The 24,651-nt window shown below is 38.6% G+C and overlaps 1 long non-coding RNA gene across 1 annotated transcript in view; it reads right to left on the bottom strand.

Moving 5' to 3' along the window:
• Positions 1-17,048: 17,048 nt before the first annotated feature.
• The window catches only part of LOC125266203, a 10,391-nt gene continuing 2,788 nt past the window's right edge, over positions 17,049-24,651 (bottom strand). The window contains exons 1-3 of the long non-coding RNA XR_007184458.1: positions 24,585-24,651; positions 23,446-24,440; positions 17,049-17,802 (exon numbers count right to left, since the gene is read on the bottom strand). The exon at positions 24,585-24,651 is cut by the window's right edge and continues 2,788 nt beyond it. This is a non-coding gene — a long non-coding RNA (uncharacterized LOC125266203). The remainder of the gene's footprint in view (positions 17,803-23,445; positions 24,441-24,584) is intronic.

The following is a 24,651-nucleotide window of genomic DNA, read 5'->3' on the forward strand; positions in this document are numbered from 1 at the left end:
AGCTGTTCTATTTCTTCTCTTACACATCAGACTGAACTGTTACAAATGACTCCCTTGCATTAGTTGCAAACATCATGAAACGTGAGTGTGTTCAGCGATGATCTGCCCTTGAGAGAGCGCAGTGAAGAACACAACATAATCCTGCTTCTTTCTCTCCTGCTTTTTTCTTTTGGAGGGAAATGTTTGCCTGTGTTTTCATGGTTGTCATGGACACCAGCACTCATGGCTTTATGAAATGACAAAATGGTTATAAAGTTACGTAACTTCATTCTACTAATTTCCCCATTAGAAGAAGCAGATCGTACACTGCTGTTACTGTAAATAAGTTTGCTTTCACAAAAGACACACGGCGGTGAAAACAGGCTGTCAGAGAACATTACTGAGCATTATTTTCATCTGCTCACATTCATGAATCATCTTAATTTAATCCTAATCATCTTCCTCAATATTCTCTCAACATTTAAAACATCCAGTTTTTAAACGTTTTATAAATGTTATGTGAGCGTTAAGGGAACATTCCATTGTAGCATTCTTCAAACATTATGGGAACGTTTACACAAGTAGTAACGTTTAAAAAATGTTAGACGAATGTCCAACTAAAACATTTCAGGAAAAACACGCTCAGGAACGATGTATAAATAATGTTTTTGTGCTCAGGGTTTGAGAACAACAAACGGCTGGGTTGCTAAAATTTACATAAACCCCTGTAGCAAATTAGCTCAAAAGAAATATGAATAATTAATCATAACTTGTTATAATTAAGTATAAATATTTGAATCAGTTAATCAAATTAACTTAAGGAACACTCAGTATTGATCGTCTATAAACTTCTTCAGATAGGATATTTACCCGCGGCCACAGAGAAAATAACTCTTTCTTACGTAGCTGTGATCGAATCGTTATCAGTGACAGTCGGTCTATAAGCAGATCGGAATCAACTTGCAAGAATGTGCACACAAGTTTTATTTAACTAAATCACGAACACATAGCTAGACTAAACAAACACAAACATACAATTCATGCATACATAGGAAATGAGAGAGTGGAATTTGAACTGCATCATAACAGGGGAATGAAGCAATGGAAAGGGTGAAAATAACAAGCTGGACGAACCAACAGTTTCAATACTATAAAGCACTGTTAACAAAAGGGCTTCACAATCTAAATCGGCATTTAGTGTTCAAGCAATACTTGCAAATGCCTTGGCTGTTGAGTGTCCGGACCTGCGGGTTCAGGAGAAATCCTTGATGGTTCGGTCCGATGGTGCTGAAGTCGTAATCAATATCTTCTGCGCTGAATGAAGAAATTCATACAAACATGCGTTAATTTAGGAGGTTACGCATGGTGTGAGGCCTACCAGCCCGGCTCGTGACAGTAATCCGTAGTATCAGCAGGAACAAAAAGAAGAACCAGAAGACTAGATGTGATCTGCTCAGAGCTATTTGACTTCTCCAGACAGTCGACACCTTTCGAGTCTTGGCTTGACCGATGAGAAAGGTGCAATTCTCTGGCGGGGAATTGAGTTCATTTGCATGGGGGAGATCACTAGTAAGTTTGTGTCCATTTAAACTCTGATAAATATAACAAACATACAGTACATTCTATGATATTGTGATGTCCACCAAAATGTAAGTCATTAAACAAGGAGTAATTTGATATTAAACAACACCTAGATGGACTGCAATATCAAGAAGTATCATCACATGCATTTATAACACTTTACAGTATACAAATCACTGTTTAAGGACTACAACAAACAGCTGGTAGGGACTACAATGAGCTTCTTCCCAGGTTAGTGACATCACAAACCCTACAATTTGAACAATGTAAGGCTGAACACCGTTACTGACAATCCTCATTTTGGCTGCGTGAGATTCTCCAGCTTTGTTGTTGTTGAGTTGTTAAAGCTCCGCCCTCTTCTGGAAAGCGGAGCTCATTTGCATTTAAAGGGACACACACAAAAACGGCGTGTTTTTGCTCACACCCAAATAGGGGCAAATTTGACAAGCTATAATAAATGATCTGTGGGGGATTTTGAGCTGAAACTTCACAGACACATTCTGGAGACACCAGAGACTGATATTACATCTTGTGAAAGGAGCATTATAGGTCTCCTTTAAATTACACATGTAACAGAAATCTGTGAATGTGATTGATCAGATCCAGTGTCTGAATCTGCAGGATCTTCACTAACGTCAAAACTATCATCATGATGCACTAACCACAAACAACACTGTCTTCATCTTCATCATCACTGCATCTATAGTTTTAGCTCAATAGGACTTGATTTGACATTTTGTGATTTAATGAATGTCATTCAGATATTATGCCTGAATGATTTCAGTGTGTAAATACTGTCCACTGACAAACACAATCAGCTCCGATCTTCAGCAGACGCTGTGATTCAGACTGACATCACATCACATCACCTGTCGTACCGTCCATCACCGCTGCAGCATCTGTGTGTGTGTGTGTGTGTGTGTGTGTATGAGTGTGTTTACGTTGATCTATTAATATTCAATACAAAAAAAGTGTTTTTTAATCATTGTATTGTTACCAGAAAACAAAGTCACATCATCTTTACAGGAAAGAGGCAGCCTGTGGTTTAACTGTCTGTTGTTTTTGCTGTATTTTATACAGCGTTCAGACGCTCTGTGTTCATCACTGCTCACCTCACTTTCATTACACACAGTTATTCAAACTGTTATGAAATAAATTCAAGTTTCTGTGCGTCTTCTAGCATCTCCAGAGGACGGAGAGCTTTAGATAAATATCTGACATCAGCAGCTCTGTAGTGTCTGTCCAACAAACCCGACACAATGTCGCTCTGTCTGAACGCTGGCGAGCAGATGTTGCTTTGTTTGTGAAAATACTATGGCAACATCACAACAAATATCCTGATCGAAACCTATGAAAAAAATCACCGGCACATGTGAAGCGCTGCTTGCGTTCATCACATCACACACTGTCTCTAAAAACGTTTTTTCTTAGTTATGTGAACGTTAAGGGACTGTATTATTCTTCAAACATTATGGGAATGTTACTTTGGAATGTTCTCTGAACATTGTAACATTTATAAAACATTACATGAACATCCAACTAAAGTGTTTCATTAAAAAAAGGAATGTGTAAATAATGTTTTTGTGCTAATGTTTTGAGAACATCATTAAAGATAACTCTGAACAAACGTTCTATTAACGTTACTAGAAGAATGTTTGTTCATAACTTTGAGAGAACCTTGCCAGAACGTTCCCTGTCAGCATCTGTCTGTCTCTCTGAAATGAAGATCATGTGACCGTCTCACTGCGTTTGATCCATCATGTCTTTCAGCAGAGAAGGTTCAAACAAAGTGAAGATATTCTAGAATTAAGAAGGAAATGTTGGTCTGTCTGTCTGTGTCAGTCACATTAGTGACGCTTTCATCACGTTGAGTTTAATCCGGTCCGCGCGCATCTCCAGATTGATGTTTTTGGATTTATATGAGAGGCTTATTCAAATTTCACACAGCAGCCTGAAAATAAAGGCTGGCAGGAGAAGCGCGGATGGAAGGGAGAAGATGAGGACGCTCTTCTGTTTCCCATCGTTTCCATTAAACAGCCGTTAATTAGTGTGTTAACGGCTGGAGTTCCTGTATTCACATCCGCCGGTCCGCGAGCGTCATTTTGGCCGAATCACAAACCAGAGTCTAAAATGCCTGTTACCATCTCTGGATCACAAAAGTAAAAATCAGAAAAAAAAATGTAGTACAACCTGTTTTACATCTTCAAATCCTCCAAGATGGTTTCTTTAACAACAGTTTTTGCAGCCAGATTTCAAATCCGATTACGGTAATCAGGTTAGTGCATGAGCGTGTGGAGATGACATTGTGTGCTGATTGCAGTAAAACACGTTCCCACATTTCACTTAATCTCTTTTAATTACTCAACTGGTCCGTTTAGAAACTCAGAGGAAATTCCAACCCGGTCCTGAGCGATTATCATCAAGTGCAGCATAAAAGATCGAAGATCGACGTTTTTTCATGTTCTCACGTCTGCAACAAGCCTAAATGACTGCACATGCACACTCATAATAAATGTCATTTAATTGTGGCCACACAGTTTTTACACAGAATTAAAATGCAAAATAGCTGAATGTATTTCTGAGAGTTAAGATCGATTGGTTTGAGCAGCAAACAGAGTTTTTGAGGCGAGGTGACTCTCAATAGACTCATTTCCTCCTTTTCTGCAGTTTTCTTTCTCCTTCACTCATTTTCCAGTCATCTTGAATGTTTAATTGTCAATGCAACTAAAAATTGAGAGAACATCACATAAGTTTGATTTAGTTTGAAATTTGTTGAAATAAGTTTGACATTTGATGTAGATTTCCTAAAATGGTTTTGTTTGAATCGCTATTATGGCGATCAGTGTTCCCGTTGGTTGGGCTTCGATTATGTTTCTATAATTCTCTTCCTATTGATGCAGCACGACATCACAGTTATTTCTGGTTTCAAAAGAAGAGACGTAATAAATAGGTTGCTTTTAAAATGTGACCTAACTTTGAACTAGATCATTGACTAGTCTACTTTTCATGTAATTATGATCTATTAAAATTGTATTGCTAAAACTTGTCATAAACACGTCATGAAACAGATTTAACATTTAATTGAGTTTATATAATCCACCTATAGTGACAATATCTTGCAACTGATCTCGCTTGAGTCACACAGATGTCAACATTCAGCATGCAAAACACAACAATGGTAACAATTAGGGGTAGGGGGAGACAAAATACAGTTTGTACAGTATAAAAACCATTACGCCTATAGAATGTCCCCACAATTCACAAAAACAAACCTGTGTGTGTGTGTGTGTGTGTGTGTGTGTGTGTGTGTGTGTGTGTGTGTGTGTGTGTGTGTGTGTGTGTGTGTGTGTGTGTGTGTGCGTGTGTGTGTGCGTGTGTGACCTGTGTGTCGCTCATCTGCTGTGAAAGCAGTGACACATCAGTGTTTGAGAGCATCAGCACACACTTCATGACGCTAAAACAAAAGCGCAGTATTTTTAGAGCTGCTCTCTGCTATAAATGGTTTTGTTTAGACGGCTGAATGGTTAATCTGTGAACAGCAGTAGTTAGTCATCGACCGGTGCTGAATGATGTTACGATGACACGCAAACTGCTCAAGTGTGTGTGTGTTTTTATTATATTGCATTAATTATTTTAGCTAAAAGACAAATCATCATCAGATGTACATTAGTGTAAATTATCTTGAACAAATGTCTTCAATGTAAAATCTCAAAAATTTCAAAATCCATTTAAAACCCTAACTATAAAATGCACTGCAAAAATGTTGTTCTTCCTCAGTGTTTCTGTCTTGTTTTCCAGCACAAATATCTAAACATTCTTAGATCAAGATACATTTACTGGAGAAGAGAAATGACTGAAGATATTAATGAAAAATGCGTCAAAATGAAGTGAGTTTGCGCTTAAAACAAGAACAAATATCTGCCAATGGAGTCAGAAAGATAACCTTAATTTAAAGAGAAAACCAGATTATGTTTCTGACTCCATGGCAGATTCTTGTTTTAAGCACAAACTCACTTCATTTAAACAGTGTAATGTGGCTGTAAAAGTATTTAATCAGTCAGATAAGTTCCTCTCTGTCAGGTTTGTGTTGGTATCGGCTCCTCGTGAGCAGACGGTGTAACAGCGCTTCTTACGTAACCTTTTCCATATGTGTAATAGTACAGTCTCCAAACCTTCTCCAGTGTTTCAGATGCAACACATTAACTGTTGACCACAAGAGTCAAAGAGGAGAAAGCCTTTCAGATCATCTCTAAAGAAATAAAGATGCATCTTTTCCAGCTGTTAAACAGTTAAACACACAACACGTTTCTGCCTCACTCTGGCAGAACACACACACCTGTGACGCTCGGCTGTTTCACCTGTTCATGCAGAAGTCTCTCTGCTCCGGATGCGTTATCTGGCATCCGTCTGCGGCCCGCGGGAGCGCGGATAACTAGCTTGTCACTGCGAGGTGTTTGCGACATGCCAATTTTTTTGCCAGCAGACGTCGTGCTGCATTTAGGCCTGCGGTGGGACGGCTGCGGGCATCAGCGGAGCTGTCAATCACTGTCACGCTGAGCTCCGGGCCGCTGTGAGGAGCTGAAGGTGAGAGAGATTCAGAGAGCAGCAGCCGTACCCATATTAGCCATCTTAACGAAGGAGCTTGAACACTCAAAATTCATCCCATTTTTGTGATATCAACTTCATATTTGGCTTTGATTTTCTTACAATTTTAGAGCTGAATTATTTTATAAAATATAGATTTTGTATAAAATGTTTGCTTTCACAGTAAACAAAATATTTTTTACACTTTAAAAGCAATACAACTAGAACTGATGGATGATGCTGTTTTGCACACTGTGTGTTTTTGATAGTTCAATATTATGTTCAATACACATATGTAATAGTGTTTGATGTTTTTTATTATTATTTAAAAGGTAACTGTGACTTTTTATCAATTTTTTTTTTTTTTTTTTTTTTAAATAATGTAAAACGATGGTATTCTGGAAAGGTTTAGTATAATTGCATTTCATATTTTAAATGCTTTAATTTGCACACACACATACCAGTCATAAGTCAAAGATTTGCTAAACGTGACTGAATTATAAAAGCATGATGTGAAACTATAGACTCAGTTCTTATTGCTGAGATGCGAAAATCATGTTCTTCCTCAGTGTTTCTGTCTTGTTTTCCAGCACAAATATCTAAACATTCTTAAATCAAGATACATTTACTGGAGAAGAGAAATGACTGAAGATATTAATGAAAAATGTGTCAAAATGAAGTGAGTTTATGATTAAAACAAGTATCTACAGATGGAGTCAGAAATTTTAAATGAGTTTTACATTAACAAATGATAATAAACAGAAACACAAAGTTAAATTTAGTACGCTAAATATTGAACTGCAAAAGATTCATTTGCATTACACATCGAATTTATTACTCAAGTCAAAACGTGTGAAATGGACATTTGATCTTCACGTCTCTCTTGCAGCAACAACTTGTTCAAAATCATTCCGACAGTCAGAACCAACGAAAGCGATTTTAATACGAATTCTTCTCGTTTAATACACAGTTCAGCAGTTAATGATGTGAGTGATTAATGAAGATCAATGAGTCGGTGTTTGGTTCGTGTCTCTCTGATGTTCTCCAGCAGGATATGACATCATCGAAGAGCATCTTGAGCCTCAATGAAGGACAACCTCTGACCGTCCGAACCAAGAGTCACATGATCAATGACATCAGCTCCTAGAACAGCGCATTTTTCTAAATCCTAAAACTGTTTCAATATAGATTTTCGACTGTAAATGTACATCAGACGGTCGTTTTACAGCGATTTAAACTGTTTCAGTCTGTGGCGTTCTGATGAGATGTTTGTGCTGCAGGGAGGAAGAGCTTCGGATGGCCTTTACGTGCCTCACATGATTAGTCACATGACAGCTGAGAAAATCTAATTAAGACACGGAAGAGCAGTCGTCCGTCTCATTATGAAAGTGATCTGATGAACGTGCCGTTTAACCACAGTGTTTTGACCCATAAAATGTCTTATATTTGCAGAAGTGAGTGCACTGCAAAACTCATGTTCTTCCTCAGTGTTTCTGTCTCATTTTCCAGCACAAACATCTAAACATTCTTAAATCAAGATACATTTACTGGAGAAGAACAATGACATGAGAATAAATTAAATCAAAATCTCTGAAAATAATCTTGTTTCACTTTGAATTAAAATGATTTTTTCTGACTCCATTGGCAGATATTTGTTCTTGTGTTAAGCACAAACTCACTTTTTTTTTTTTTTTTCATTAATCAAGTCTTAATTTCTTCAGTCATTTCTCTTCTTCAGTAAATGTATCTTGATCTAAGAATGTTTAGATATTTGTGCTGGAAAACAAGACAGAAACACTGAGGAAGAACATGATTTTGCAGTGTGATTCACATGAAAGTTTAATATGAATCTAATAGTAAGTAGAAATGTGTGTGTGTGTGTTTGAGCACTAGATTGAGCTGTTTTATAGAGATAAACTCTATTAACTCTATTAACACTCATGGCACAGAGTTTCAGATTGTTTTCATCATTGTCACGTGACTGTCAGCAGCCAAAGACTGTGTTTATATGTGATGGTGTTCAAAGGTGAAGTGTGTTTCAGCACTAGAAAAACTATAAACAAACTTGTGAATTCTTCTTATCTGTGTGTGTGTGTGTGTGTGTGTGTGTGTGTGTGTGTGTGTGTGATTCAGTGTTGCTGTTTGTATTTGCTCTTTGTGTATCTGTCCGCATGTCCAGGCTAAAGAGGACAGACAAGTGCAGACCGAACATGTCACGGCGCGTTTGAGTCACGCTGCCCAACTTAGTCACGGCTGAAAATGAGTATAGACTCATCTAGAGGACCACACCTCACACACACACACACACACACACACACACACACACACACACACACACACACACACGTCTGGTTCACTATCCATGTAGGGTCATTCCATAGGCGTAATGGTTTTTATACTGTGAAAAAAACTGTACATTCTCTCCCCCTACACTAACACTCCTCCTAAACCTAACCATCACAGAAAACATTCTGCATTTTTACATTTTCAAAAAAACACCATTTAGTATGTTTATGAACCCAATGGACCACTGGGGACTGCTGGCTGGTCCCCACAATGTAGGTGATTTCAGTCTTTACTCTCTTTAAGGGGATGTTTGGATGCACAACACTGTGACACACTTCCCACATCTTTTTTCAAGAGTGTGTTTAACTGTTTAGAAGCAGATCTCCTAGAAGTGGTAAACACCTCACTTCTTTCTGGGATCTTTCCAAACTCCCTGAAAACTGCAGTTGTTAAGCCCCTCCTGAAAAAGAGCAATCTGGATAACACCATATTGAGCAACTACAGACCAATCTCAAATCTCCCTTTCATGGGCAGATCATTGATCATTTTTCAATCAGCTGAACAAATTCTTAAGCTTGAATGGATATTTTGACATCTTTCAATCTGGTTTCCGACCGCATCACAGCACAGAGACAGCACTCATAAAGATAATAAATGATATTCGCCTAAACACAGATTCAGGTAAATTATCAGTGCTGGTTCTACTCGACCTCAGTGCTGCGTTTGACACTGTTGATCACAACATTCTTCTTGACAGGCTTGAAAACTGGGTTGGGCTTTCTGGGATGGTCCTTAAATGGTTCAGGTCATACTTAGAAGGGAGAGGTTATTATGTGAGTATCGGTGACCATAAGTCTGAGTGGACATCCATGACATGCGGAGTCCCTCAAGGTTCAATTCTTGCACCCCTCCTGTTCAACCTATATATGCTGCCACTGAGCCAAATAATGAGAAAGAACCAAATTGCATATCACAGCTATACAGATGACACCCAGATTTACCTAGCGCTATCACCTAACGACTACTGCCCCATTGACTCCCTGTGCCAATACATTGATGAAATTAAAAATTGGATGTGCCTAAACTTTCTTCAGCTAAACAAAGACAAAACTGAAGTCATTGCATTTGGAAACAAAGATGAGGTTCTCAAAGTGAACATGTACCTTCACTCTAGGGGTCAAACAATTAAAAATCAAGTCAGGAATCTTGGTGTGATTCTGGAGTCAGACCTGAGTTTCAGTAGCCATGTAAAGACAGTAACTAAATCAGCATATTATCATCTCAAAAATATTGCAAGAATTAGATGCTTTGTCTCCAGTCAAGACTTAGAGAAACTTGTTCATGCTTTTATCACCAGTCGGGTGGATTATTGTAATGGGCTCCTCACTGGCCTTCCCAAAAAGACCATAAGACAGCTGCAGCTCGTACAGAACGCTGAGCAGAACCAGAAAACATGAACACATCACACCAGTCCTCAGGTCCTTGCACTGGCTTCCAGTTGCATTTAGAATTGATTTTAAAGTACTGTTACTTGTTTATAAATCACTCAATGGCCTAGGACCCCAATACATTGCAGATATGCTCATAGAATATAAACCTAACAGATCACTCAGATCATCAGAATCAAGTCACTTAGAAATACCAAGGGTTCACTCAAAGCAAGGAGAGTCTGCTTTTAGCTGTTACGCCAGCCGCAGCTGCAACCAGCTTCCAGAAGAGATCAGGTGTGCTCCAACAGTAGCCACATTCAAATCCAGACTCAAAACATTTCAGTTAAGAATTAAAATTTCCTGATAATTTCCTAAAATTTCCTCACCTCCATATCATCCAAGATGTTCATGTCTTTCTTTCTTCAGTGGAAAAGAAATGAAGGTTTTTGAGGAAAACATTCCAGGATTTTTCTCCATATAGTGGACTTCACTGGGGTTCAACGGGTTGAAGGTCCAAATGTCAGTTTCAGTGCAGCTTCAAAGAGCTCTACATGATCCCAGACGAGGAATAAGAGTCTCATCTAGAGAAACCATCAGCCATTTACTAAGTTTTTTTAAAAATTAACCACAAATGCTCATCTTGCACTGCTCTGTGATGCATCACACATTACGTAATCATGTTGGAAAGGTCACGCGTGACGGTGGAAGTACCGCGGTAGGGCAAAAAGGCCGTTTGTCTTAGTCAGAGATCAGATGTGCTCCACATTCACATCCAGACTCAAAACACTTCTGTTTACATTGTCGAAACTGATTGCACTGTATTTTAGCACTTTTTTTATTCTAAACTGTTTTAATATCAATTTTTATTATTTACTTTTATTGCTACTTTTATTTTTATGAACTGATTGCACTGTATTTTCTTAACTGTTTTAATGCATTTTATATCAATCTTTTAATTCTTATGTATTTGTTTCCTTTCTATGTAAAGCACTTTGAATTACCATTGTGTATGAAATGTGCTGTATAAATAAACTTGTCTTGCACAAAGAGGTCAAAATCCTTCAGCCCAAGACTTTGATTTCATGAGAATTAGAAAGAAAGTTATGGGACGTGACGTGGCATAAAGACACTGAGATGCTTCTGACAGGACTGGGTAATTTCTAGTTAAACATGATTTACATTTATTAATCTGTGTGTGTGTGTGTGTGTGTGTGTGTGTGTGTTTCCATGAAGACGAGCTGAAATCAGCAGGATTGTAGGGATCAGCAGACGGAGCAGTGAGGATATCATATATAATACACTCTTACACTGAACAAAGCAACTATTGCAAATCTATTTGTTTTGCAGCGATGCAACAGAAGAATCATTTTCAGTTCCCTAAAGAACCTTTATTTTTAAAAGTGTATAAATCAAATGATCTCATGACCCTGAGAACTTCACTAGATCTGAAGAAAACACGCAGAACTCACGGGCCGAACGCGGGTGTTTTCCTCCAGAAAGAGTCTCTTCTGCTCTCTGTGTTTCGTGTTCCTCCTTCAATCAGCCGTTCCAGAGGAAGATGAGCCAGACACACACACAGAAAGACACAAACACTGATCTACGGGGGACCGTGACAGATTCACACACACGTGAGGACAGAAGGGAAGGAAAAACCTCCCTCACGTCAAAATGTTCTCGCGGCCGCATTATACTGTGTTTGAGAATAAACAGGCAGGACAGACGCTCATCATTTATGGGTTTAATACAAACATCAGTGGCAGCATAAATGTGCTCTGAGCGATTCACAATCCCAGAATCCCCGACCTCAACCCCGGCGTGTCCCTGGTGTGCTTCTATTTTAGAAACGCCGCTCTATTCTTCTGCTTTCTGCTTCTGCTGAAGCCTTCGAGATAAATCCCTGCTGTCAAATGTTATCTTTGAAGGCCCAGAGCAACGTTTGTCTGGAAGGCGTTTTGATTATTATTTTCATCTGCTTAGCAGAACGGAATATCATACGGCAGATGTGATGTAAGAGTTTAGTGGGTCGCACTGCATTGATTTACTCCAACTGATGTTAAAATAAGTCTTCATATCCCTCATGCTGCGTCAAAACACGATGAGATTCGGTCATGGAAATAACTCCATTTACACTTGGAAAGAAACAACTCCGGCTCACTGGACAAAACTTACCGCCGGTGACATTTCTGCTAAATTATATTATGTTTCGCAATACTTTTCAGAGAAAAACATCCAGTGATTAGTGCTAAACATGGGTTCAGTATTTCATCCAACAGACATATTAGCAGATGTCATCATTGCCACGGAGACCAGTGAACTGATGACATCAGTGAACGATATCACGGTCCATGCTTTAACTATCAGGAGGTGAAGGGTCACACGGTATTTCTGGACACTCTTACCAGTCTCTTCAGATGATCTGAATCGCTCAGGCTCCACAAACCTCCTGTGCATTTCAGCCTTTGGTCAGTTCATAACATAATATCTCCTCACCTGAGGGCTGTTTCATAAAAGATGCTAAGAAACGGGACACAATAGAAGCGCAATAATTCTAAAATATACATTTCGCTAAAATATTTGATGTTGGACATTAAATGTGCCTTATGTACAAGTTTAAACAAGTAAGTGTATTTTTTTATGATAGTAACTGTAAATGGACTATTGTAATGCGGTAAATCAATATACTTTTATACTTTATAAAATTTAGTCTGTGCATATTTATTTTAATTTTGATTTTTATTTAATTCTTAATTTCTGCTCTTCTAATAACCATAAAGAGTACTACTGCCAAACAAAACCAGAGAGAAATGTATTCATATATTTTAAAACAATCTAATTAAATATTGGGCACAAAACATTTAGCCAGTAAGAAAGGAAAACCTGTAGGTTTTACCATCAGACATTTACTAAAAAGAAATTAAAATTTTATACATTTTAAATGCTCATCTTGAACTAGTTTCAGTGTCTACACTGCCAGAATTCTAATGCAAGATGATGAGCATTTATGGTTAAAACGTATAAAATTTTAATTTCTTCTTAGTAAATGGCCGATGGTTTCTCTAGATGAGACTCTTATTCCTCGTCTGGGATCATGTAGAGCTCTTTGAAGCTGCACTGAAACTGACATTTGGACCTTCAACCCGTTGAACCCCAGTGAAGTCCACTATATGCACTGTAAAAAATTACCGTGATTTTAACAGTAAAAGACTGTAAAAATGCTGCGGTGAAAAACTGTTAATTGGTTTACAGAAAGTTTCCGTACTATATACGGTGAATAACTGTAATAGATCTAACGGTACATTTAATGTAATTTTACGGTAAAATACCGTTAAATTCACAGTTTTTGACAAATTGACATTCCCACAATTCCCTGCGTGACACTTCACATTTGATATATTTTTGTTGAAATAACTCTGTTTCTTCTTAGTTTTTCTCATTTTTTTCTAATCAGTTATGTACATTAGGGTTTTATGTTACATCTAATGTTGTTAAATTAATGTTTATTGCATTTTTAAAATTTCATGCATGTTACCATGATGGTGTTTAGTGTGTGTGTGAATGACACTGTGTGCACCTTCTATATGTTAGTGTTGTCCTTCTCAGCTTGTGGAAAAGCTGCTTGTGATGAACTTTGATTCATCATGTGACTCTCATCACCACTGTTTTTGGTGACTGTCGGTGTATTATAAAGATACAAAACAGATATTAGTACTTCATTAGGCTGGTAAATTAACATTATATCAGTTAATGAAATATGTTATTTTACTGTAAATTTTACTGGGATTTTTTTTTTACAGTGTACTGAAATCCAATGTTAAATATACATATTTAAAATGTAAAATTCACATGTAACTCCGTAAGTATGTTTACGGTTTGATGTCATTTTTACAGTATTGTTCTGGTAACCACAGCTGCCGGTATTTTTCCGTAGAAACAACGGGATTTTTTTTACAGTGTGGAGAAAAATCCTGGAATGTTTTCCTCAAAAACCTTCATTTCTTTTCCACTGAAGACGATATGGATGACATGGAGGTGAGTAAATTATCAGGAAATTTTCAATCTAGAGTGAACTAATCCTTTACGATGTACACTTTATAGAAACACACCTCGTTTATTCATGCGTGTTTCTCAGGTTTCTCTGCTCTTTTCTTCTGCGGACGCTGAGCTGAGAGACACAGACAGGAAAGGCTGAATTCATCTTTAATGTTCTTCATTCGCTGATTTATTTGGCACATATTGCATCGGTTAATAAGAACATGAAGGCAGATTGTGAAAGACAGAAATCAAATCAACTTCAATTTAAAGTAATTGCTAAATACATTATTAACTAATTAAATTACTAACAAGTATATGGAAGATATTTAAGCAGACAGTATAGTCTGGTATCACTTCAGAATAATGGTCCTACGCAGGACTAATGAGTAACACTACTTTAACATTACTATTAACTAATATACAAACAAGCTTAACTGATCAGTAATCAAATTTAAGAGATAGTTCATTATTAGATAATCAATAATTACTGAATGAGATTAGCATCATTAAGAACTAATGACAAATTATAAAGAATTACTAATTGATTACTAATCACAACATTACCGTTTCTTGAGCAATTGTTTTTTTACTCTCAACGTGGTCATAAAATCCATCACTGATTACTCAAGTGTTGCTATGCAGGAACTGCTAGTGATCTGGAACATTATTTTAAAGTGAAAAACATATTTTAAAAACATATATAAGTGTTGCACTATACATAACACTTGAGTAATTAGTGATGCATTTTACACAGCAAAAATGCTTTTCTTACTTGGTATTTTTGTCTTGTTTACTACTCTTAACTACTATGTACTTACATTTAAATTAATCATTCGATACAATGCACTTATTGTGTACATACATGTTTTTACATTGTACTTATATTTTAAAAACACCTGCATGTAATTACATCTGTAATTCATTTCTGTAATTACATTTATAATTACACTGTTGACCCATCCTTTAACCCTTACCCTTACCCTTAAACCTACCCATACCACCAAACCTGTCCCTAACCTTACCCGTATCCACCTCAACAGCTGCAAAAGTGTTTTGCAATTCAACATGAACCCAATAAGTACATTATACTTATTTTTTGATGGAAGTACATAGTAGTTTCGGCCACTTAATATAAAGTAGGACCAAAAATTCTAAAATGCATTTTCTATACAAGAAAAATGAAAAAAATCTAAATTAAGTGCATTTTGCTTAAAATGAGCAAAATTATCTGCCAATAGAGTAAGAAAATAAATATTGTTTTCCATATGCATTAAGATTATTTTTCTTACCCCAGTGGCAGATCATTTTACTAAGCAAAATGCACATAATTTAGGATTTTCCCCCAGGAAACGACTAAATATCTTATGTATTTTTCTTAAATGTATCTTGATTTAAGAATGTTTAGATATTTGTACTTGAAATAAGACAAAAATACGCAGTAAGAAAAACATTTATTGCAGTGTATGACTATATTCAGAGTAAAAATGATGAATCATCTCAGACACACCATAATGTTCTTTATAATTTGTCAGATAGTTATCAGTTATTAATGAGGCTAATCTCATTCAGTAATTATTGATAACCTAATAATGAACTATCTCTTAAATCTGATTACTGATCAGTTAAGCTTGTTTGTATATTAGTTATAGCTGAAGTGTTAAAGTAGTGTTGCTCATTACTTGCTGGCTTTGATTATTTATTAATGACAGACCATTACTACAAAGTATTACCTATAATCAGATAATTCTCTGCTGATAGAATTACTAATAAATAATAACAAGGAGTTTCAATTAGGCTAAAAAAACTCAAATATTGTTGTCAATCAAATATGATTATTGGAGTTCGTTTTACAAGAAAATGCTAGTTTAGTTTTTCTACTTCAGAATTTCACTGTTAATCCTTGCAGATATTTTGTAATTATTTGTGAAATTTACAAGCAATTTCTGAGAGAAAACTGTTTCTACATCAAGTGTTTTTCAGTGTACATCGGACTAATAAAGCTAAAAAACTTTTATAAAACTAGAGAAAGAGCAGAACTCTGTAACCAAAAATAAACTTAACTAAAACTGATTGATGCATTTTTCATTAATCAAGCGTTAATTTCTTCAGTCATTTCTCTTCTCCAGTAAATGTATCTTGATTTAGAATGTTTAGATGTTTGTGCTGGAAAACAAACAGAAACACTGAGGAAGAACAGATGCAGACCTGACGACCAACAACAAGCCCTAATTAAACACAAATGAGCAAATCATTCCTCACCACTTCACAACCAGAAACAAACTGTCAAGCTTTAATTCTCTGTAGTTTTTTTATTATTTTTTTTACAACAAACATTAATACTGAGAACAGATGCTGTAAGTCTTTCCTCTGCTGTTGTACAGTAATCTTCAGTGTTATCACATCATATTCAAGAGCACTGAAACAGAATGAAGCATCTGAAATGGACGCAGCAGATTTGGGAGATGCTCATATTTTCCTGATGACGCTGCTTCACACCAGATTCTGTGGCTAATAAACCTCCAGCTCTTGAATATGACATTTGGATATGACAGATAAACACACATGTTCAGTTGGAGCGCAGACTCGGGTCTGACCTGCTGTCCTGTTATCAGAGTCCCTCAGTGACCATCTGTCTCAGGAGGTGGACGCACACGAGACACAAACTCACAGTCTGCCATGAGCGCAGAGAAGAGATCCACGGCAAACACAGAGCGAACGGGACTCCAGCTCCGCAGATGGACAGCAAGATTCCCGTTCCCGTGTTCGGCAGCCTGTCGTGATCGGATCAAACATGCAGAACTCTCAGAGCCTCTTCAGTTTACATATTTAATCACCAGGGTCAAAGTAATTATAAAGAAAATCTTAATAAACATTGCCAGCATTTTCCAAATTGAAATGTCTAATAAAGGAGCACCTTTTTGAGTGTTTTATATACACTATATGCAAACAAGGAATAAAGCAATAGTTTATGGTTGGTAAGATGTTTTATTGCATTTATTTGATCAGAAATACAGTAAAATTGTGAAATATTGTTCCAATGTAAATCAGCTGTTTTCTATGTGAATATATAGTAAAGTGTCATTTATTCCTGTGATCAAAGCTGAATGTCACATGATCCTTCAGAAATCATTCTGATATGATGATTTGATGCTCAAGAAACATTTATGATTATTATTAATGTTGAAATCAGTTCATATGTTTGTGGAAACTGTGATACATTTTATTTTTCAGGATTCTTTGATGAACAGAAAGTTCAAAGAACAGCATTTATTCGAAATTAGAATCTTTTGCAACATTGTAAATGTCTTTAATGTCACTTTTGATCAATTTAATGCATCTTTAGTGAATAAAAGCATCAGTCTCTTTTGAATCTTGTTGACCCCAAACCTTGTAAATATATCCACACAAACTGAACGGATCTGAATAATGACTCTTTTGTGTTTTTAGAGCTGCTTTACAGCTGAAATTGAATTTGTCTCATATTTGATGTTTGCATCATTGATTCGGTTTATTTCTGTGAAGCTGCTGTGAATCAGTCTGTACTGCATGAAGCGCTGTAGAAATAAAGCTGACTCTCACATGAATCTAATGTTGCAATCATTAACAAAGGAATATCTGTCATCTCGCTTCTCTCAGTATCTGCAATCATTATCATATTAAGTGCATATGATTTTACAATAACTGAATATGTCCTAAAATTACTTTCTTGGAATAAAGGCACAGAGCATCACAGCTTGAGATGGTTTGAATGAACAGGAGGAAGTGACTGTCCGTCTATTAATGTGACCTTTACCTCATCTCATTAGGGTCTCACATCATGACGTCACTGCTTTAATATCTGCCGCTGTGAAGCGTTACTCACGGACGGACAGACGCGACTGTAGGATCTCAGAGTTTGTCCTCTTCAAGTCTGAAAAACATAGAAAGAGCAGATTGAATGTTATTTTGACTGCTGTGCATGTGGTGAATCACACTGTGTTATGCTGAAACTCGAGTGAAAATGATTCAACGCCTTCTAAAGTTATCTGAGGCTTCGGCAATACAAAGTTCTGCTTCACGCTCTCTTTCAAAAGCTCAAACATGATCAAAGAGAACGCATGTGAACTCGTACACAGAGGATGAACACGTGAGTGGAGCTGCTGTCAGTCTGCGTTCAGCTCTCTCAGACAATAAGGACAGAGAAGAGAAGAGGAAGAATGCAGACGTTCTCATCTGGACGAGGACTGGCGCTTTTCTTTGAGTCAGTGGAGCAGCGGCCGCGACACGCCTCCAAACACCATTAAAAAGATGAAGATCTCCTGTGGATCTGAGCGTGACATCAGACCGGAGATAGAGACCAACATCTGCCCTCTGTCTGTCCTCATCACTCACACACACACACACACACACACACACACATTAAAGGGTCAAGTGTTGGTGAAAAAGACATTTTTTGAAAGCAGCTAAAGACTCGCAGCTCAGGTTGAGTTCCTCAGGAGGGAACAGTCCAGTTCGCCTGAAGAACGCAAGATCCTGGAGGAGACACAGGTCTGAAGCAGTGAGTTTAGGTACAGGAGTGCAGAGCCAGAGGTTGTTCTGTAGGCAAACTTCAATGCCTTGAATTTGATGCGAGCAGCAATTAGCAACCAGTGCGAACTGATGAAGAGAGGAGTGACGTGTGCTTTCTTCGGCTCTTTAAAGACCACAGTGTGGTCTGTGAAGTTTAAAGGGCTGGTTGATTATGATTTGACTTTTTTAACTTTAGTTAGTGTGTAATGTTTCATCATGAACAACATCTGCAAAGTTACGACACTCAAAGTTCAATGCAAAGAGCTTCTTCCCAGGTTTGTGACATCACTAACTCTAAAATCTACATAAACCCCGCCCCAAGAGAACACTCAACAAAGGGGGCGGGGCCATGTTGGGCTGCTTTAGAGAAGAGGAAGAGTTGTTGTAGTCGAGTGTTGTTGTCATGCCGTCATTTTACGCCGGACTGCTTCACAAACGAGGGTCAATTCAACACAAAAGATGAACATGACGGCACATGCTAGTGGATGAGTTGATCAACTCCACAGCAACTACATCAATTTATCCACTAACCATTCAGAAACGTCTAAAAGTTGTAACTTCTTCCTGAGTCTCTCCATCAGTGTCGACTCCGGTTTGAACAATGTAAGGCTGAACACTGTCGTCATTTTGTCTGCGTGAGATTCTCCAGCTTTGTTGTTGTTGAGCTGTTAAAGCTCCGCCCTCTTCTGGAAAGCGGAGCTCATTTGCATTTAAAGGGACACACACAAAAACGGCGTGTTTTTGCTCACACCCAAATAGGAGCAAATTTGATGAGCTATAATAAATGATCTGTGGGGGATTTTGAGCTGAAACTTCACACACACATTCTGGAGACACCAGAGATTTAGGCCCAATCCCAATTCTATTTTATACACCCCTACCCCTTCATGTGAATGCGCAAAGGGAAGGGGAAGGGGAAAGGGATGGGAAAAAGGGCATTATAGGTCCCCTTTAACTGATAATCAATCACAACTCCAAGGTTCCTAGCCGTCCTGGTTATGGTTGATGAACGTATCTGAATGGGGAAGTAGTGATGGAGGGTTGGGTTGGCTAAAGCCTTGTTTACACGTGGCGCGTTACGGCTCCGGCAAGGTTTTGTTCTGTCCTCTACGCAGTGTCAACGCACACCAGAAGCATTTCAGAAGCGAAGCGGCTGGATTCGCGGGACCACGGGATTTGCCTGTCTGACGTTTTTTTCCTTGATTTTTTTCATATTTTTAATGGCTAAATGGTTATATTTTGTCTGGTTTAATTGTATTTATTGATATGCCATACTTTATTTTGCTGTAGCCTACAGACAAAGTTAATACACTTAAAAGTTCAGTTATGGATGACAAGAACAAAAAAATTTCAAGTTTTTCAACTTCGAATCTCTCGTCCTCAGTTTCTGGCCTCCTAGTGGTGTGAAATATGAGCAGGAGTTTACACAGGGTGATTATTTTGACTTTATTTTGTATTTGAACTGCGTGTCTTAGCTGTGGCGTCCGTCAAAAATAGGCGAGGCACTTCTGGGATGCTTCTGAAACGCTCCATGGCACGACTGTTGAAACACGAGCATTGACTAGAGTGGCCGCGGATCAGCTCCGGTAGCTGCGTCGCACACGCGTACAGTGTAAATAAGGGGTAAGACCACAAGCAGTTCTGTCTTGGTCCTTCATCCAACAAGAAATGTCTGTAAATCAGGCTGAGATGCGAGCAGCCGAATCATCTGGCTGGAATGAGAGGTTGAGGCAGTGATAGGAAAAACCATGCTTCTGAATGAGAGATCCTAGTGATGACGTGTAGATGGAGAAGAGAAGTGGTCCTGAGGCACTCCAGCAGACAGATGCTGCGACACCTCACCCTCCATGACACCCTGAAGGACCTACCTGAGAGCTAAGACTTGAACCACTGGAGTACGGTTCCTGATATGACCTTCATCATGAGGGTAGACAGGAAGATCTGGTGGTTAACGGTGTCAACAGCAGCAGACAGACCCAGCAAGATGAAAGTCTCAGAGCTTCAATAAGCGAGAGCAGGGCAGTCTCAGCTGAGTGGCCGCGTTTGAAACCAGACTGATGTAGTCCAGGGGGTTGTTCTCAGAAAGAAAGACAGAGATTTGGTTGAACTCGCTCAAGTGTTTTAGCAATGAATGGAAGCAGGATACCGATCTGTAGTTTTCTAAAGGTGCTGGATTTAGTGTGTTTCTAAAGCAGTGGGTTACCCGAGCCTGCTTAAATGCTGTGGGAAAGACACCAGTGTGAAGAGAGGTATTAATAATGTGAGTGAGTGAAGAAGGAGATGAGTGGGGATAGGATGAAGTGGACAGGTAGAGTGATTGGAAAGGATACATTTTTGGAGACTTCTGCCTCCGAGAGTGAAGAGAAAGTTGGGAGACTGTGTTTGCTGTTAAGATGTGTGTCAGTTTGCAGTGTGATGAATTGGTCACTGATCGTTTTTGTTTTATTTATGAAGAATGTGGCAAAGTCGTCAGCTGTTAGAGTAGATGAAGGAGGAGGACGAGGACTAAGATGAGAAGAAAAGGTTTTGAAAAGCGTGCAAGAGTCAGAAGAATTGTTCATTTTGTTGTGGAATTGTTAATCGTGTCATTTTAGCAGTAGAGACATTTGCAGAGAAGGAAGAGAGGAGCGATTGATACAAACCAAGGTCAGTGGGATCTTTCGATTTGTGCCACTTCCTCTCTGCAGCCCTGAACGAAGCTCACGGAGAACATCAGAGAGCCAGCGGGCAGAGGGGGTGGCGCGGCTGGTCTGGATGAAACGGGGAAAAAGTTGTCTAAACAAGATGTTAGAGTGGGAGAGGAAGTGTGGATGAGACCAAAGGGGATAGACTCTCTCTCTCTCTCTCTCACACACACACACACACACACACACACACACACACACACATACACACACACACTAACCTCCTTCAGACACATCTGGATCTTTTATCAGCTTCTACAAAATGGTGTTTTTTTCCAGCACAAATATTAAACATTCTTAAATCAAGATACATTTACTGGAGAAGAGAAATGACTGAAGATATTAATGAAAAATGCGTCCAAATGAAGTGATTTTGTGCTTAAAACAAGAACAAATATCTGCCAATGGAAAATAATCCTAATTTAAAGCATTAGGGTCAAATTTTCCCCATTGACAGAAATTTGTTCCAAAAAAAACTTGTTCATGTACTATTTAATGAGAATAAGGGCATTTTATATGAAATATTAATGAAACAAGCATGACTTGTAGCACTTCATCTCTAGGTAAATCACTGCATGCAGCTGCTGGTTTTTGTGATAATGCGTTCCTGCAGGGCTGGACACAAAATAACACGACATTCCCAGATTTAAAACTAAAGGTTAATGCAAATAATGAAGCCTGTAGGGCGGACTCGTGTTTCCCGTTAGCCGCGTGTCACCGCTAATGTGGAGCAAACAGGTGCGTCTGACAGCAGGTGACCTTGGAGCGCAGCCGCGCGTTCATGACATCTCCTGTCCGCATCGCTCTCTCTACCTGATGTTACTATCGCAGACGTCAGAGGAGATCATCCCTGCGAAGAGAGCAGCGAGACCTGACGTCTGTGTCGAGTGCAGCGCTACCTCGCCGTAAATGTCACGGCTCGCCAGAGGCCCGTGGTGCTTTCAGACATTAGCTGAGCTTTACACCACATATGAGACTCGAGACTGATTCAAAACTCATACAGATCAGATGTTTGATGACTTTTACTTAGTGTCAGTCTAACTGATATAGATCGAGCACAAAAAAGCTGATGAAACGCACTGCAAAAAATCATGTTCTTCCTCTGTGTTTCTGTCTAAACATTCTTAAATCAAGATACATTTACTGGAGAAGAACAATGACTGAAGATATTAGGACTTGTTTAATTAAAAATGATAGGAAAAACCATGTTTCAGAAAGACAGATCCTTCTGATGACATGTAGATGGAGAAGAGAAGCGGTCCCAGCACTGAGCCCTGAGGCACTCCAGCGGACAGATGTTGTGACTTCACCTCACCCCTCACGACACTTACCTGAGAGATGAAAAATCATCAAAATGAGGTGAATTTGTGCTTAAAACAAGAACAAATATCATCTGCCAATGGAGTCAGAAAAATAAGCTTAATTCAAAGAGAAAACAAGTTTATTTTGGCAGATATTTGTTCTTGTTTTAAGCACAAACTTGCATTTTTCATTAATATCTTCAGTCATTTCTCTTCTCCAGTAAATGTATCTTGATTTATGAATGTTTAGACATTTGAGCTGGAAAACAAGACAGAAACACTGAGGAAGAACATGATTTACAGAAGCAAGGTTAGTAATAACTAGTTCCTCTGCCAGAATCCTCCCGTACGACCCGTGCTGTCCGTAGGATTGTCTTTAACGAGTTCTCATTAGCTTCTGAAGACGTCGCCGTGGCAACAGAGTGACGCACACCTGCAGATGCCGGTCCATATGCACGCGGGCTGAAGCCGTGATGGATTTACCCATGAAAAACTATTCTGGACTTGAACTTTAACAGTCAGCCTTCCACTCTCTGTATCATCTAGAGAAAGTACGTCAATCATCAGAGGTGTGATGCAAACGCATCTGCTTCAGCGACTCACTCGACCGCCAGCAGGTCATCATTGCACTGAACTTTGTTCATTAGAGCAAATGTCTTCATCTTTACACAGTACAGATTGTTTCAGAGCTGTGCTAATGTTGTCAAATGAATTTCATCTCTAAAAGCACAACAGTGTCATTATTCAGATCAATTCAGTTCAAGTTTTGTTCTCATCTGAGAGAGTCAGTGCAGTCAGATCAATAACATCACTGAATATCGAATAGTGTCTTTTAAACCCAAACTGTCAAACACAGTTTTTGCATCTTTCTTTACAATAAACAACACTTGACTTGATTATCTAATACAATGACATTCAGACATGAAGTATGATTAAAGACTCGTCACGTTTGTGTAGGACAGGAATGGAAATCTGGTTGATTTTCACTGTAAATGTGTGTTCAAGTTTGGCGAACTTTACCCGGTGAATCTGACCATCAGCGAGAGGCTCGGTTCGGCCCGTGTGACACATTCACATTCGCTCCAGATCCCGTCCACCTTCTTCTCCCACAGCATTTCACTGCGTGAAGGTACAAGAATCGCAGTTTAACACGGATAAAGATCCGAGTGATTCACACTGGAATTCTGCAGACATTTCCTGCTCTTTCCGGCTCTCGCTGCATGTTTCCTCACATACCTGACACTGATTCAGAACTGAGGAAGAGCTCAGAGAATGCTGTTTACTCAGGATAACTAGTCTCTGACCAGCTGCAGAGGACAGGAAACACTGAAAACATCTCTGGACCGACACAAGTAAAACTAAGTGAAACAGCAACACTTTACAATAAGGTTTCAGAGTTAATGCACTGTGAAAAAACAATGAAAATTTGCATTTGTTGAAAATATTTTGCTCATGTTAACTAATGCATTAACTAATGTTTAAGAATGGGATCTTATTATAAAGTGTCACTAGTAAAACATATCTATTCTCAAAACTAAAGCACAGATGAATTGCATTAATGATAAAAAGGCGTTTTTTGTCATCACTGTATGGCGTGAACGTTCTGCTAAACTTCTGATTTTGTGCTGCACCGAGGAAAGAAAGTCATCGGGTTTGAACACGGTGAGGAGGAGTAAATGAGGACAGAACTGACAAACAAATAAAAGAAAATCAAGAAAGAAAGGGCGTCTTCTTCTGGTTCAGTCCTCTGGCTCATGTGAAGGCAGCAGGTATCCACATCCCCCAGAACACAGCGCTGTGATTGAGGAGAGGAGGATCTAAATGTCAGCTGTGATATCAGATAAAACGAGCTGCAGCTCACTGTGAGCACGACCCTCTCTCTCTCTCTCTCTCTCTCTCTCTCTCTCTCTCTGCGTCAGCGTTTGTTCAGCCCACCTCTGATGAGTCAGTCTCCCACTCGCTGACGCTCTCAGCCAATCAGAGAGCTCACTGCTGCCACTGCTGCCGTCAGAGCCCTGGTGATGAACACACACACACACACACACACACACGTTTTTTCACTATATTAGTGAGGACATTTCATAGACTTCCATTAACTTTATATCAGATTAATAATTTACTATTGGCAGATATTTGTTCTTTTTTAATCATAAACTCACTTCATTTTGATCATTTGTTATTCTTAACATCTTCAGTCATTTCTCTTCTCCAGTAAATGTATCTTGA

Source organism: Megalobrama amblycephala, linkage group LG4, assembly GCF_018812025.1.
Source record: "Megalobrama amblycephala isolate DHTTF-2021 linkage group LG4, ASM1881202v1, whole genome shotgun sequence".
Lineage (NCBI taxonomy): Eukaryota > Metazoa > Chordata > Actinopteri > Cypriniformes > Xenocyprididae > Megalobrama > Megalobrama amblycephala.